We start from the raw sequence: 15,080 nt of genomic DNA, 5'->3' as shown, positions 1-15,080 counted from the left end.
GCAAAAGTGCTTTATCCGTACCGGATACTCGTTTCAGCCGGATTACTCGGATCACCCCTAATATTATAAATCTAAAGAAAGTTGATGTGTATATGCATTTATTAAAAAGAAAAGTGATGTCATAATGAGGGTGATGATAAATCAAAAAGAAAGTTAACCTGTATATGCATTAATATAAAAGAAAGTTAATATGTGTATGCCATACATCTAAAATTAAGTGATGTTATATGCATTAATCAAAAAGAAAGATGATGTGTATATGCATTATTTAAAAAAGTTGATATCATAATGAATTGTAATGATTACATAATGAATAGTGATGATGACATAATGAATGGGGATGATAAATCAAAAAGAAAGTTGATGTGTATATGCACTAATAAAAAAGAAATGATGTGTGTATGCATTAATATAAAGAAAGTTAATATGTGTATGCATACATCTAAAATTAAGTTGATGTGTATATGCTTAATCAAAAAGATATTTGATTGTATATGCATTATTAAAAAGAAAGGTGATGTATTTTTGCATTAATCTAAAAAAAGTTGATGTTCATAATAATAGTGATGATAAATCTAAAAGAAAGTTGATGTGTATAGCATTAGCAAAAAGAAAGTTGATGTATTGTATACAGTGCCTTGTGAAAGTATTCGGCCCCTTGAACTTTTCAACCTTTTGACATATTTCAGGCTTCAAACATAAAGATATACAAATTTTATTTTTTGTGAAGAATCACCAACAAGTGGGACACAATTGTGAAGTGGTACGAAATCTATTGGATTTTTTAAAACTTTTTAGCAAATAAAAAACTGAAAAGTGGCGCGTGCAAAATTATTCGGCCCCTTTACTTTCAGTGCAGCAGACTCACTCCAGAAGTTCAGCGAGGATCTCTGATGATCCAATGTTGTCCTAAATGACTGATGGGTGATAAATAGAATCCACCTGTGTGTGATCAAGTCTCTGTATAAATGATCCTGCTCGTGATAGTCTCAGGGTTCTGTTGAAAGCGCAGAGAGCATCATGAAGACCAAGGAACACACAGGCAGGTCCGTAATACTGGGTGGAGAAGTTTAAAGCCGGATTTGGATACAAAAAGATTTCCCAAGCTTAAACATCCCAAGGAGCACTGTGCAAGCGATCATTTTGAAATGGAAGGAGTATCAGACCACTGCAATCTACCAAGACCTGGCCGTCCTGTAAACTTTCAGCTCAGACAAGGAGAAGGATGATCAGAGAGCAAAGGTGGGGGACTCATCATGTATGTCAACGACCGCTGGTGTAACCCAGGACATGTCTCCGTAAAGACAGCCTCATGTGCCGGGACCTCGAGCTGCTAGCCGTTAGCATGAGGCCATATATTTACCCAGGGAGTTTAGCCATGTGGTTACTCTGTGTTTACATCCCTCCGAGAGCGGACGCAGCCGCTGCCTGTGAGAAGATTCACTCCGTCACAGCAGCGCTGCAGACACAGCACCCTGAGGCCTTCATGATCATCTCTGGGGACTTTAACCATGCTACTTTGGACTCTATTTGGCTGTTTTTCACCAGGTTGTAGACTGTCCGACCAAGAAACAACAGGACAATTGATCTCCTGTATGCTAATGTGAGGGATGCATACAGAGCGACTCCCCTCCCCCCACTGGGGAAGTCTGATCACCAACTGGCATCTCTACAGCCACTGTACACCCCCCTGGTCCAAAAACAGCCGGTGACAACTCGCAACAGCAGGAGGTGGTCCCCTGAGATGGAAAGTGCCCTGAGAGACTGTTTCAACACCACAGACTGGGATGTGTGATCGACCCGCATGGTGAGGACATAGAGGGGATGACACACTGTCTGACGGACTACCTGAACTTTTGTGCAGACGTGGTCTCCCCTATAAAGACCGTCCGATGTTACCCTAACAACAAGCCATGGGTACACAGGAGGTTAAGGCTGTCCTCAACAGGAAGAAGGCTGCCTTCAGGAGCAGGGACAGGGAGGCCATGAAGGCAGCACAGCGGGAGGTGAAACACTGTGGAGGAAGCTAAGGACAGCTACAGGAGGAAGGTGGAGCAGAAGCTGAGGGAAAACAACATGAGGGAGGTCTGGGAAGGTGTGAGGACCATCACAGGTCACAACACAAAGACCAGAACTACAGGGGGACAATGGAGAGGGCCAAGGAGCTGAATAACTTTTTCAACAGGTTTAACCAGCCCTTGCCCCCCCCACCCCCACCCTCACCGCGCAGCAATGTTCCCTTCCCTCCACACACCTCCCCCCTGACACCACCACATCCCAGTCTACACACCTCCCCCCAACACCGCAATACCCCCCTCTTCAACACCTCCCCCCAACACCGCAATACCCCCCTCTTCACACCCCTCCCCCCAACACCACAATACCCCTACTCCTCAATACAACCCCCGCCCCACATCACCACAGACCAAGTCAGAGGACAGCTAAGGAGGCTCCGGCCCAGAGAAAGCAGCAGGCCCGGATAAAGTGTGTCCGAGACTGCTGAAGACCTGCGCAGCAGAACTGGGGGAGCCGCTCCAACGGATCTTCAACCTAGCCTGCAGCTAGGGAGAGTGCCCACCCTTTGGAAGACATCCTGCATCGTTCCAGTTCCCAAGAAGAACAGGCCAGCGAGCTGAATGACTTCCGACCGGTGGCACTCACTTCACACCTGATGAAGACGTTGGAGCGGCTCTTCCTCTGCCTCCTCAGACCTCAGGTACAGCACGCCCAGGACCGCCTACAGTTTGCGTACCAGCCAGACGTTGGTGTGGGAGGACGCCATCCTCTACCTGCTACACCGGGTCCACTCCCATCTGGATAAGGGGAATGGCACAGTGAGGGTCCTCTTCTTGGACTTCTCCAGTGCCTTTAATACCATTCGCCCCCTATACTCCAGGACAAATTGATCAGGATGGGAGTGGACCCCTATCTGGTGGACTGGATCAGAGACTACCTCACCGACAGGCCACAGTACGTAAGGCTAAAGGACATCATGTCTGACACTGTGGTCAGCAGCACTGGAGCCCCCCAGGGCACAGTGCTGGCCCCTCTTCTCTTCACCCTGTACACCTCGGACTTCTGCTACAACTCGGAGCTGTGTCACATACAGAAGTACGCAGATGACACAGCCATCGTTGGGTGTATTAGCGGTGACAGGGAGGAGGAGTATCGGAGTCTGGTGGGGGACTTTGCTCTCTGGTGTCGCACTAACTGCCTACAGCTCAACACCTCTAAGACGAAGGAGCTGGTCATTGACTTTGGGAGGTCCAGACCAAGACCACGACCGGTCCTGCTAGAGGGAGTTGAGGTGGAGGCAGTTCAGTCGTACAAATACCTCGGGCTGTGGCTGGACAGCAAACTGGACTGGACAACACACAGCAGCCACTGTACAGGAAGACACAGAGCGGCTGTACTTCCTGAGGAGGCTGCGCTCCTTTAACATCTGCAGCAAACTGCTGTGGATGTTCTACCAGTCTGTGGTCACCAGTGTCCTCTTCTACACTGTGGTGTGCTGGGGGGGCAGCATATCAAAGAAGGACACCCACAGGCTGGATAAACTGATCAGGCGGGCCGGCTCTGTGGTCGGCATGAAGCTGGACTCACTGGTGACGGTGGCAGAGAGGAGGACATTGGACAAACTGCTGGACATTACTGACAATGCCAGCCACCCCTGCACACCGTCATCAGCACCCAGAGGAGCCGGTTCAGTGGAGGCTGCTCCTCCCCAAGTGCCGGACCAACAGACTCAAGGACTCCTTTGTCCCTCATGCCATCCGACTATACAACTCCTCACTAGGGGGGAGGAGGAATAGGGCAGAGAGGACAATACATACATACATATATACATACATACATACCACATACATACATAATACATACATACATACATACATACATACATACATACATACATACATACACACATACATACATACATACATGCACACCTGGACTTAATTCACACCTGCGTCATTTATAATCATTTTAACACTGGACTAAACACTGACACTTTAATAATAATTTATGGTCTTTTCTTTGTTTATTTGACAAATGTTCTTATAGTTGTTATAATTTTTATTGGTATTTTGTTGATTTTGTTGTCTTTATACTGTCTTTTTATCTATTTTTTATTTCTTTGTTCTTGCTAAAAACTGCTGCTGGAACTTTCAATTTCCTGCGGGAGTCATCCCAAAGGATCAATAAAGAGAAGTCTAAGTCTAAGTCTAAGATGCAGCTAAGAGGCCCATGATCACTCTGGATGAACTGCAGAGAACTACAGCTGAGGTGGGAGAGTCTGTCATAGGACAACAATCAGTCGTACACTGCACAAATCTGGCCTTCATGGAAGAGTGGCAAGAAGAAAGCCATTTCTCAAAAGAGATCCATAAAAAGTCTCGTCTAAAGTTTGTCACAAGCCACCTGGGAGACCAAACCAAACATGTGGAAGAAGGTGCTCTGGTCAGATGAAACCAAAATCAAACTTTTTGGCCACAATGCAAAACGATATGTTTGGCGTAAAAGCAACACAGCTCATCACCAACAACACACCATCCCCACTGTCAAACATGGTGGTGGCAGCACCATGGTTTGGGCCTGCTTTTCTTCAGCAGGGACAGGGAAGATGGTTCAAATTGAGGGAAGATGGATGCAGCCAAATACAGGACCATTCTGGATGAAAACCTGTTGGAGTCTGCAAAAGACCTGAAACTGGGACGGAGATTTATCTTCCAACAAGACAATGATCCCAAAACATACAGCAAAATCTACAAAGGAATGGTTCACAAATAAACGTATCCAGGGGTTAGAATGGCCAAGTCAAAGTCAGACCTGAATCCAATCGAAATCTGTGGAAAGAAATGAAACTGCTGTTCACAAGCGCTCTCCATCCAACCTCACTGAGCTCAAGCTGTTTTCAAGGAAGAATGGGCAAGAATTTCAGTCTCTTGTGCAAAACTGATAGACATACCCCAAGCGACTTGCAGCTGTAATCGCAGCAAAAGGTGGCTCTACAAAGTATTAACGCAAGGGGGCCGAATAATTTAGCACGCACCACTTTTCAGTGTTTTATTTGCTAAAAAAGTTTAAAATATCCAATAGATTTGTTCAAAAGTCAACGTTAACGTTAGTGGTTGCGATTGGCATTAGCATAGCAAGCTAGCGATTTTTTAAAAGTTTCAGTTAGGAAACATGGTTGCAAGCATGTATGGACAGGACTGTATAGACCAAAAAACAAGACTGTCGTAATTTTAAATCAATATTTAAGCCGAAAATACCAGAAATGCGTCTCTGGTCGATGCGGCAGCCATGTTGCCTGTTGCACATTGTATATCGCTACCCTCGGTTTCAAGTAAGATGGCATTCTCCCTTGATTTCTTCATTCATTGTCTATGGTTCCTAGGGCCATACACCCCTTACCCTCGATCAAAAACATTATTGGGACAGCACTCACGTGAACGCTCAAGAGTAGGGAAAGGGGTAGGGGTAAGATAGAGAAATGAGATTCAGCCTAAGACCTCTTGTGTTAATCTGACTGATAGGGTATGGACATAGTGGTAGACCAAGGCCTCCTGTGGTAATCTGACTTGAAGGGTTTGGAGCGTAGTGTTAGACTAAGACCTCCTGTGACACAAACTAAGCAGTATGCTCTCCCTTTTATACCTCAGGCTATTGTAGACAGCACAACAACCACTTCAAACATACACATTTAACAGTTTTTATTGTACTTTATCTATACAATATTAATGCATCAGTTTTAATGGGTGTTACAGCGGGTATGAGCACTCTAATTTCCATTTTAATGGATGAAATAAACATAACATAAAGACTGTACCATTCAGCAGGAAACATTTCACTTCACAAACAGATGCATTGTTAATTTTCAACAGGCTGAGAGTGGACTTTATATGGAGACAAAGTATAGCAATTAGCAGAGGATGGTTTTGATCCATCGACCTCTGGGTTACGGGCCCAGCACGCTTCCGCTGCGCCACTCTGCTCTGCTGGACAAGGCCACAGGTTCAAATAAGCAGGTAAATCACCGTAGTTTTAGATGTTTAAATGTGCGCACAAGAAAGCTAAGAGATTACTGTGGGGAAATGGAGACTGGCTAGGTTAACTGAAGATTTTAAACATTGTAAAAAATGTATGAAACATATGAACACGTTAAACATATACGGGCATATAATATATACCTACAGTCTTAGTCTTTGGATGGTATAGGTAGCGTATCGCTACCGTGACGGCTGACTTGCGCCCCGTCACAGTTACCGACAATTTTGTCAATGAATGAGTATTTCACATTGAACACTTACAATTGGGTGGTCATTAAAAACAGGGCATTGCAAGTACAGATATAAAAACCAGAGTCAGAAAGAAGTCTTTAGGTACTTCACTAAGCTATGTCACAAGGGATAACCTCATCCGAACGCCAAGTCATCACATTGGTTACCTTCCAGCAATGTAACATTTGCAAATTGCAGTGGTGGGATATGAACCCACGCCTCCAGAGAGACTGGAGCCTTAATCCAGCGCCTTAGACCACTCGGCCACACTACCTGCACATGACTATGCTACACATCGTAACACACACAGGGACCTTAACTAACGTAATGCTTGTTAATTGTTATCCGTCTTTGTCATTTTTCTCTGGCATTGTTGATTATTAGAATATTATAACCAGCATTAAGTGAGTAGGTTTAGGTCTGTGTGAATATGGGCTGAGCATTACCTGGACTGAATTGGTGAACATCTTCTTTTGCATATTCACTGTAAAGAGCCATTACTCCTCCAACTGCTAACTATTGTTCTAGAGACAATAGGGATATATATATAACTATAATATATATATATACAGTTTTAGATTGCAAGGTAACTGTTAAAGACAAAGACTTCATTGAAATACCTCAAGTGATCAAAACAGTTTGTCAAAATGGGAAAGGTCAGGTTTTTATTGCAAATTCCAGCACAGTTCTAAAATTATCTTTAAAATATGTCCATTTACCATTCAAAAACAAAAGTACAATCATGAAACCACACACTACTTAGATAGAAGGAACTTGTTCAGGTGGCAAAATGATTCCAGAGACGGGACCCTCTGGCACAGCGATACTTGGTCAGGGACCACCACCCCCCTTCTGATATTACCCGTCTCTCGTATGAAGCTGCACACCAGGCAGGTCCTGGATGCACTTGATGTGTTGTTACTGCACACGCCAGATATCACAAAACTGTTGGGTGAGGCTCCTGTATTGCTTGTATACATCAAGTAACCTGCATACCATGACCGCAAAGATTTATTATGTACATGGTTTCTGAAGGCCACTTGGTGATCTTTGGGCTGCTCTATGGTCTTCAGCGGGAGGATAAATCACAGAGTTGGCACACTCCAGGTTATCAAAGCAACACACATCACTGGGTGGACTTGAGCCACCATCCTTTCAGCTCATAGCTGACTGCGCTGACCTATTGCGCCACAGAGACTACGCCTGTCTGATGTTAATGAGCGGGGGAGCTCGATCTTAAGCCACAAGCATTTGCTTTATGGCTTTTTGAGGGTTGAGCGCACATGTATGCTTATCAGGCTATTTTCCTGTTTAATATTTCCTTAGAGAAAGGGGAAGCTGACTCATGCGGGAATGTAGAAGCTGGACGTGCATTGTATTGATCTTACATCTCAATGGATTCTGACTTTGGATTCAAATATTTGGCATCCAAGAAAATTTTTAAACTGATGATGTATCAGTCATTGTGCTGGTGGTTTCTTGGTCACAGCAACAAGCTTGATCTTGACACAGTTGCCCGCCACATATCACAAAAAAACTGTTGGGTGGGGCCTTAAGTATTTGCTTGATTACATCAAGTTTTCCAATAACATTAACAAGCATAACGTTGATTACGGGGCCTGTGTTTGTCATGATGTGGAAAGTTGATAATTGCAGGTAGTGTGGCCGAGTGGTCTAAGGCGCTGGATTAAGGCTCCAGTCTTTCTGGAGGCGTGGGTTCAAATCCCACCACTGCCATTTCCATATATTACATAGCTGGAAGGCAACCAATGTGATGTCTTACAGCTGTGGCATTTGGCCTTCACTGGGTGAAGTAACTAGAATCATCCATCAATAACTTTGCTGAGATTGTTAACCACTAGATTGTTCCTTGTTAACCTGAGGTTCAACGATTAGTGAAACCTTTCTTTCCAGCACTTTGGACTAGAAAATTAACAAATAATTGTGATAATTAATCGTGATCTCCATATTGATCAAAGTAATTGTCGTTATCATTTTTGCCATAATCATGCGGGCTCAAGAGATTTTATCAAACCAGGTTGGGCAGGTAACCTTTCTGCTGACTTCTTGTAAAAAAAAGAAAGTACCACAACCCAAAAACAGTTACTGCGATGGGGAATCGAACCCAGGTCAACTGCTTGGAAGGCAGCTATGCTCACCACTATACCACCATCGCTGGACAATGTGATGTTCACTTCAAATCTTGTAACATTTTGGGCATTGAGACTGGTCAAATCTGGCTCGAAGGAGCAGTCTTTTCCAGAGTTTCCCTTCGGGATCAATAAGAATTCTGATTCTGATGTAGAGATGGACAGACAACCAAAAGTATAATAGTTCTTGCCGAGACATACAAGAACAAAAAAAACTGACTATTGTAAGTAATGAATGGCTTCATGAATAGACAACCATCATCCCAATGTATGCCATTAACAGTCTATGAGTGGTCAATTAGAGTCCAATAACTTTCTTTGGGGCAACTCTTTTTCCTCCAGAAAGAGCTCATTCAGCAATAGAAAGTACCAGTTAGTGCTGGATATCTATTCCAAAACTCCCATTCTTTATTTTATTAGCTAGCGGTGGACAACTGCTGAAATGTACTTGCTCTGTATGTGTTAGGTCTGATGATGAACTCACAACCAAGACAACCCCAAAGAGAAGCACTTATGAAGACAATGATCATCAGTGTCTTTATTTGAGGTGATCTGAATGTGACTACAATGACATCTTAAGTTACAGTCTTAACCAATAGAAACGTTTATGAACATTTGTGCAAACAGGTATAGAGCTACTTGTCACGTTGTCGTGGCCGAGTGGTTAAGGCGATGGACTAGAAATCCATTGGGGTCTCCCCGCGCAGGCTCAAATCCTGCCGACAACGAGTGCTGTTTTTTAAAAAAAACAGATCTTTAGTAGGACCTGTCTCAAAAATTATTATATAGTAAATTAAACGTGTCATGATATAGTAGGTTCTCAGTCATGAGAACCTGCTATATCATGACATGTCTGACGGGGCGCTACGTATACCATCCAAAGACTGAGACTGCAGCAAATGTTCAATGCCCGTATATGTTTATGTATTCATATTTTCGTTATTTTCACAATGTTTATTCCTTCTCATGGGTAGGATTGCATTTTTTTAGGCGGCATATGCCCTGGGCCTGGTGGTATCTGGCTGCACCAGAGCACCTGGGATGTCAGGCTTTAAATCCCCACCTCTGAAAAGTGCCGCTCTTAGCCGGATTATGTCTGGCCATGTCATAAATAATAGAGGCGAGGCCTCAAAATGAGAATATATTGGGGCGTGATATTTAAATTACAATCGTTTCTAGCCGCTGCATTTATCAATGTACGATCATTCTTACGCTCTGATTGGTGTGATAGAACGTTTCATGAATCTCACGTGAAGCCTGTCGTACGTTAGGTTAATAAATGAGGGCCATTCGCTCTAAGGATGTGCTTCAATACATAATGAAGTGGACACTCTAATGAGTAGCACAATGGTGCAATCTTTTACCTTGTCATAAGCTAAGCCTTTTTCCCAAGCTAAAAGAAAACAAGGTGCTCTTCTGCAAAAGCACAGCTGGGAGTGCTTGAGAGTCCTTTGAGGTGCCAGCATGATTTTAGGCTGAGATGCTTCGGTTGTGTTAAGGTGTGAGCCCAAATAGTCGTCGAACGACAAAGACAAGACAGCGATCAGGTGATAGAACCGGGGTATTGATGTCCCATCCACGCAACCGATGGATATGATTAAAACCTGTATACAGCCCAACCACATCACTGGAAAGTCAGCATTACTATAGGATCCTGACAGGGTAGTGGATGTCAACTTGCTACTTTTCATGGGCCAACTTTTAACAACTTTTGTAGCAGTTATATCATGATTCATCTCACCATGGAAATTTGAGTTAGCAGATCCAGTTCAATCCATCAACCTCTGGGTCAGAGGCCCAGGACGCTTCCATTGTGCCAATCTGCCGAAATTCACCCCAGATGGGACTTGAACCCACAATCCCTGGCTTAGGAGGCCAGTGCCTTATCCATTAGGCCACTGGGGCTTTACATCTCCAATGCTCACCAGTTCAGGAGAAATACATATACAGTTCTGGAGATGTAATGAAACAGTAACCTTGACCTTTGACCTCCAAAATCGAAATCAGTTCATCCGCGACTCCTAGTGGTTATGTATTTTAAATTTAAAGTGCTTCCCTCTAGGCGTCCAGAGATATTGCATTCACAAGAATCGGATGGACAGACATGAGGACACAGTCACCTTGACATTGAACCTTTGACCTCCAAAATCTCATCAATTGATTTGCGAGTTCATGTGAATGTTTTTGCAAACTTTGAAGAAACACAAACATGGGCATTGTGATAAGATGGTGCTGTCTATCGTTGTTTCTGAGATCAACAATACCTTCTAAAGTTGAATAGCTATTGCGTACCCGGTAATATTAAAGAAGAGCTCTCGATGCCACTGTAGGCGGACAATTTAGAAAATTAATTTACTTTACACTTTAAACTGTTACATCTCCTCTGAATTACCATCTGCAAATTTCCAAGCCTCGTTGGCATGCCAACCACCATCTACAGGAGGTAAATCACTGGCTAGCTATGCAGGAGTACCTCATACCTTTTACCAGGTTCAGCTGGTTAATAGTTATGGTCAAATGAAGCTTCATTAAGCTTTCTGAACAATGTTCTTCATTTTCTGAACTTATTCACTCAGTAGTGTTTTATTATTGGTTGCGCATCTATGATTGCCCTAGAGGTCTCTCAGTCCAGCACCTCTCCCGCTCATCTTTGTTAGTTTTACACTGTCCAGCAAAAATCACTGACACCATACCTCCCACTCATCCATGCATACACCATGCATACATGTATACAACCTTTGCACACAGTCTTTTGTCTCCCCTTTTCATGGGGTCATGACAAAGCATCTAGGGTCAATTTTAGCCTTTGTGTGAGAACATATGTCTCCACATACATAGTTTTTATTAAGATTGACGACCAAATTGTTAGTTTTTCTGAGATTTTCCCAACCATTGCAATGTCTTTTGTTGCCTTGTTGGCGCAGTAGGCAGCGCGTCAGTCTCATAATCTGAAGGTTGTGAGTGGGGCAGGTGTTTTAAAAAAACTAAAAAACACTACTGCTGCTAAAAATACAATGACAGGTGGTTGAACACAAGCACATGAATGAAATTTGTCATTCTTTGGTTATTTCTGAGATTGATACAATGAAAGGAATTATTTAAGAGTGGTAGCAAACCAATGAAAAGGGTTATAGACCATAAAAGGTATGTCCTTGGACATACTATCCAAGCAGGGAGATGAGTACAGAGATTTGGGTGCTAGCAAGATAGATGTAGATTGCCCATTGTTCATTTAGACTTACCAACAACATTGTTATGATACAAACCTGCTTGAAAAACAGTCACAATTCGTTTTAAAGACTTGCGCATGGAACACACATGGTATGATAGTGTCTGAATTTGTCCATGTCCATACAAGCATGTCAAATGGACAACTCGTCTAGCAGAATGTGCAACTCTACGCCTGAACAGGGACTTGAACCCTGGACCCTCAGATTAAAAGTCTGATGCTCTACCGACTGAGCTACCCAGGCTTCAAAAGCAAGTGACTGTGGAAAAAATTATCTCCTGAACTACAGATTAAATTGGCCAAAAAGGTTATTTAAAAAGCTCAAAGTCACAACTCATCATGGCGACTAGCAGATTGTGAACATCCTGCAAACCTGCATGACAGATGACAATAGCGAGCACTTCATACATATCCCAGAATCAAGCTGTTGCCTTACCAGGGACTTGAGCTGTGGTTTTCTTTTTCGCTGAAAACGTTGATAACCTAATGCAATTTTATGGCTACAGACAAATAAACTTTACTGCTAGTGGATACAATAAAACAACTTTCCCTCTTGATCAGCTTCCTCTTGACGGAAAAAATCCACCAGATGACTTGCCATCCAAGCAGGGAGATCAGCACAGAGATTTGGGTGCTATCAAGACAGATGTAGGTTGCCCATTGTTCATTTAGAGATAGCACCCGCATTGTTATGATGCAAACCTGCATGAAAAACAGCCACATTTCTTTTTAAAGACTTGTGCATGTTACTTACATGATACAACAGTGTCTGAAAGTGTTCAGAATTGCCAAAGTGTACAACTCATCCAGCTCATCCAGAACTCGGCCAATTTTGCTCAATTTGGCCTTAATTGTTTCTGGACATCTGTTCTTTTTAAACAGTTAAAAAGTAGGCCAGTTAGCTCAGATTGTTTGAATGGACAAGGCGTCTGACTTCGAATCAGAAGATTGAGGGTTCAAGTCCCTTCGTGGTTAGAAACTCCTTTCTACCTCCAGAAACAGAATGGGAGCATGTAGCATCTTGGTTTGAACTCTATAGCTCTGCTTTCCATGTCTTTTCTGCAACGCCGAAAACATATGCAGTCCCTACAAACCATACACAACCAGGTAGCCCATCCAGAACTGGCCCAATTTTGCTTGATTTCGCCTGGTTTGTTTTTGGAAATTTTTCTTTTTCAAACACTTAAAAAGCAGGCTGGTTAGCTCAGATGGTTTGAGTGTGGTGCTAATAATGCTAAGCACCTGCAGACACTTTAGGGGTAATAAAATCACCAAACCCTACACTCAAGATCATCTGTTTCCACCTTTTGTTTGCACAAATCGGCCATTTACGCAAGTGAAGAAGTTCTTGTATCTCAAAGGCATATGAGGTTGCATACAGATGGAGAGAAGGAGGAGGAGAGAGGTACCTAGTGCATCATGGGAAGTCCCCCAGCAGTCTAGGTCTATAGCAGCACAACTAAGGGATGGTTCAGGACTCACCCAAGCCAGCCCTACCTATAGGATTTATCAAAGAGGAAAGTCTTGAGCCTACTCTTACATGTGGAGATGGTGTCTGCCTCCTGAATCCAAACTGGAACCTGGTTCCACAGGAGAGGAACGCTCTGGCTCCCATTCTACTTTTGGAAAACTTGTTCTTGACTTGCCTTTTCCCACATCCTCTAAATGCTTAGCTAACTAAATGACTTACGTTGGCCAATAATTGTAGCTTTTTCATCTTCGTTGTGATTGTTGTGTGCCTTCAATATCATATCATATCAATATTATGTGGATATTATGAAAGAAACTGTCAAGCAAACACTTGGAACACTTTTAGAGGTTCCATGGTGTAATGGTTAGCACTCTGGACTCTGAAGCCAGCGATCTGAGTGCAAATCTCGGTGGAATGTGTTTTAAGCCACAGTATAGGTGAAAAAAATCAACCTTTCAACTTTCCACATTTCGTTTAAAGTAAGCTTACAAGTTTAATGTCCTTGGCCAGTTAGACTGAAAACAGAACATTGGTGGGGGCATGTTGAGGAATCATCTGGTTGTTAATGTAACTTGAAGGAGCTCCACATTTGACAGTATTGACTAGAAGTGATAGGCTTTGAGTTACATGGGGGATACACACTTTGCATTGAGTCTCGTAATCATCATAAAAATTAGGGATCACTGAAATTTGAACTTGTGTTGCTGCAGTCAGAGTATACAGTGCTCATCCTGAACGGGCCAGTATAGTGCATCAGAATTGCTTGTTGAATGGTCTATTAGCTTTGGAACCCCCCTTTCCCCACAGCTTTCAATTGTCAGATATGGGTGGGGGAGTGGGCACTGTGTCCAACCCTTTCTGTGTAAAAAAAAAACAACTAAAGAAGTCTCTTGGATGAGAGACAAAACTTCTGCAGAGGACGTTTTACCAAGTCCAGTTGCCCTTGGCCTAGTTGTGGACTTTTGGGGTAATAGCATGGATCAGGAACCAAAAATGGACACATCTGGACTCAATGTGGGCATTGTACGGCAATATTTGTATACACGATTAGACCTTGGAGACAGTTATCAGTTCATTTCCCATCTGGCAGGTATATTTGTGGACTCAGTTGGACATTTTGAAGTTAATTGCACAATTTTGACCCAAATGTCAGTCTATTTCCCATCTGGCAGGGACATTTCTGGATTCAGGTGGACATTGTGGACAGAAACATTAGTGGATCTTGATTCCCACCATAGGATTTAGCCTGTATTGCACATTGCCTTCACATCCCGCGCAATGCATTGCCATTGTCAAGCACATTTCCACCCTGGTGACTTTCTTCCATGTCTCCATGTCTCCATATATTTGGGCTGACAGTTGAGAAACCTTCCCTTGTTAACTATGACATGGATGACTAAGAACCTACTATATCATGACATGTTTCATTCACTATATTATAATTTTTCAAACAGGTCCTACTGAACATTTGTTGGATCAGTCAGGATGGCCGAGCGGTCCAAGGTGCTGCGTTCAGGTCGCAGTCTCCACTGGAGGTGTGGGTTATTGTCAACACATGTGAAGTAACCATGTGTTTGTACACAGTAGACATATCTACTGCTGTATTCACTGTCTGTGGCCAGTCCTTCAAAACCTGTTCTTAACATCCTCTGAACAATTAGTTAACTAAATGACTTAAGTTGGCCAATAATTGTTTTTTTTTTCAACTTCGTTGTGATTGTTGTGTGCCTTTAATATCATACATGTGGAGATTATGAAAGAAACTGCCCAGCAAACCCTTGCAACACTTTTAAAGGTTACATAGTGTAATGGTTAGCACTCTGGACTCTGAATCCAGAGATCTGAGTTCAAATCTCAGTGGAACCTGATTTTAAGTTGTATGTCTGCATTAGCTTAAGTTAAGTGTAATGTCTTGTTAGTGTTGTAGTATCTATAGAGATTCGTGGTGT

The 15,080-nt window shown here is 43.0% G+C and overlaps 6 non-coding genes across 6 annotated transcripts; 3 read left to right on the top strand and 3 right to left on the bottom strand.

Moving 5' to 3' along the window:
• Positions 1 to 5,924: 5,924 nt before the first annotated feature.
• trnat-cgu (transfer RNA threonine (anticodon CGU)) lies at positions 5,925 to 5,996 on the bottom strand. The gene has a single exon. It is a non-coding gene; the product is annotated as a tRNA-Thr (tRNA).
• Positions 5,997 to 7,936: 1,940 nt separating this feature from the next.
• trnal-aag (transfer RNA leucine (anticodon AAG)) lies at positions 7,937 to 8,018 on the top strand. Its single transcript has one exon. It is a non-coding gene; the product is annotated as a tRNA-Leu (tRNA).
• A 1,059-nt stretch (positions 8,019 to 9,077) lies between these two features.
• Positions 9,078 to 9,159, top strand: trnas-aga (transfer RNA serine (anticodon AGA)). Its single transcript has one exon. It is a non-coding gene; the product is annotated as a tRNA-Ser (tRNA).
• A 1,104-nt stretch (positions 9,160 to 10,263) lies between these two features.
• Positions 10,264 to 10,336, bottom strand: trnar-ccu (transfer RNA arginine (anticodon CCU)). The gene has a single exon. It is a non-coding gene; the product is annotated as a tRNA-Arg (tRNA).
• Positions 10,337 to 11,831: 1,495 nt separating this feature from the next.
• On the bottom strand, positions 11,832 to 11,904 carry trnak-uuu (transfer RNA lysine (anticodon UUU)). Its single transcript has one exon. It is a non-coding gene; the product is annotated as a tRNA-Lys (tRNA).
• A 3,021-nt stretch (positions 11,905 to 14,925) lies between these two features.
• On the top strand, positions 14,926 to 14,997 carry trnaq-cug (transfer RNA glutamine (anticodon CUG)). Its single transcript has one exon. It is a non-coding gene; the product is annotated as a tRNA-Gln (tRNA).
• The last annotated feature ends 83 nt before the right edge of the window (positions 14,998 to 15,080 follow it).

Source organism: Etheostoma spectabile, unplaced genomic scaffold (genome assembly GCF_008692095.1).
Source record: "Etheostoma spectabile isolate EspeVRDwgs_2016 unplaced genomic scaffold, UIUC_Espe_1.0 scaffold00004444, whole genome shotgun sequence".
Taxonomy (NCBI): Eukaryota; Metazoa; Chordata; class Actinopteri; order Perciformes; family Percidae; genus Etheostoma; species Etheostoma spectabile.
Note: the sequence above shows the minus strand (reverse complement) of the source record. Positions and strands in the feature narration are given on the sequence as shown.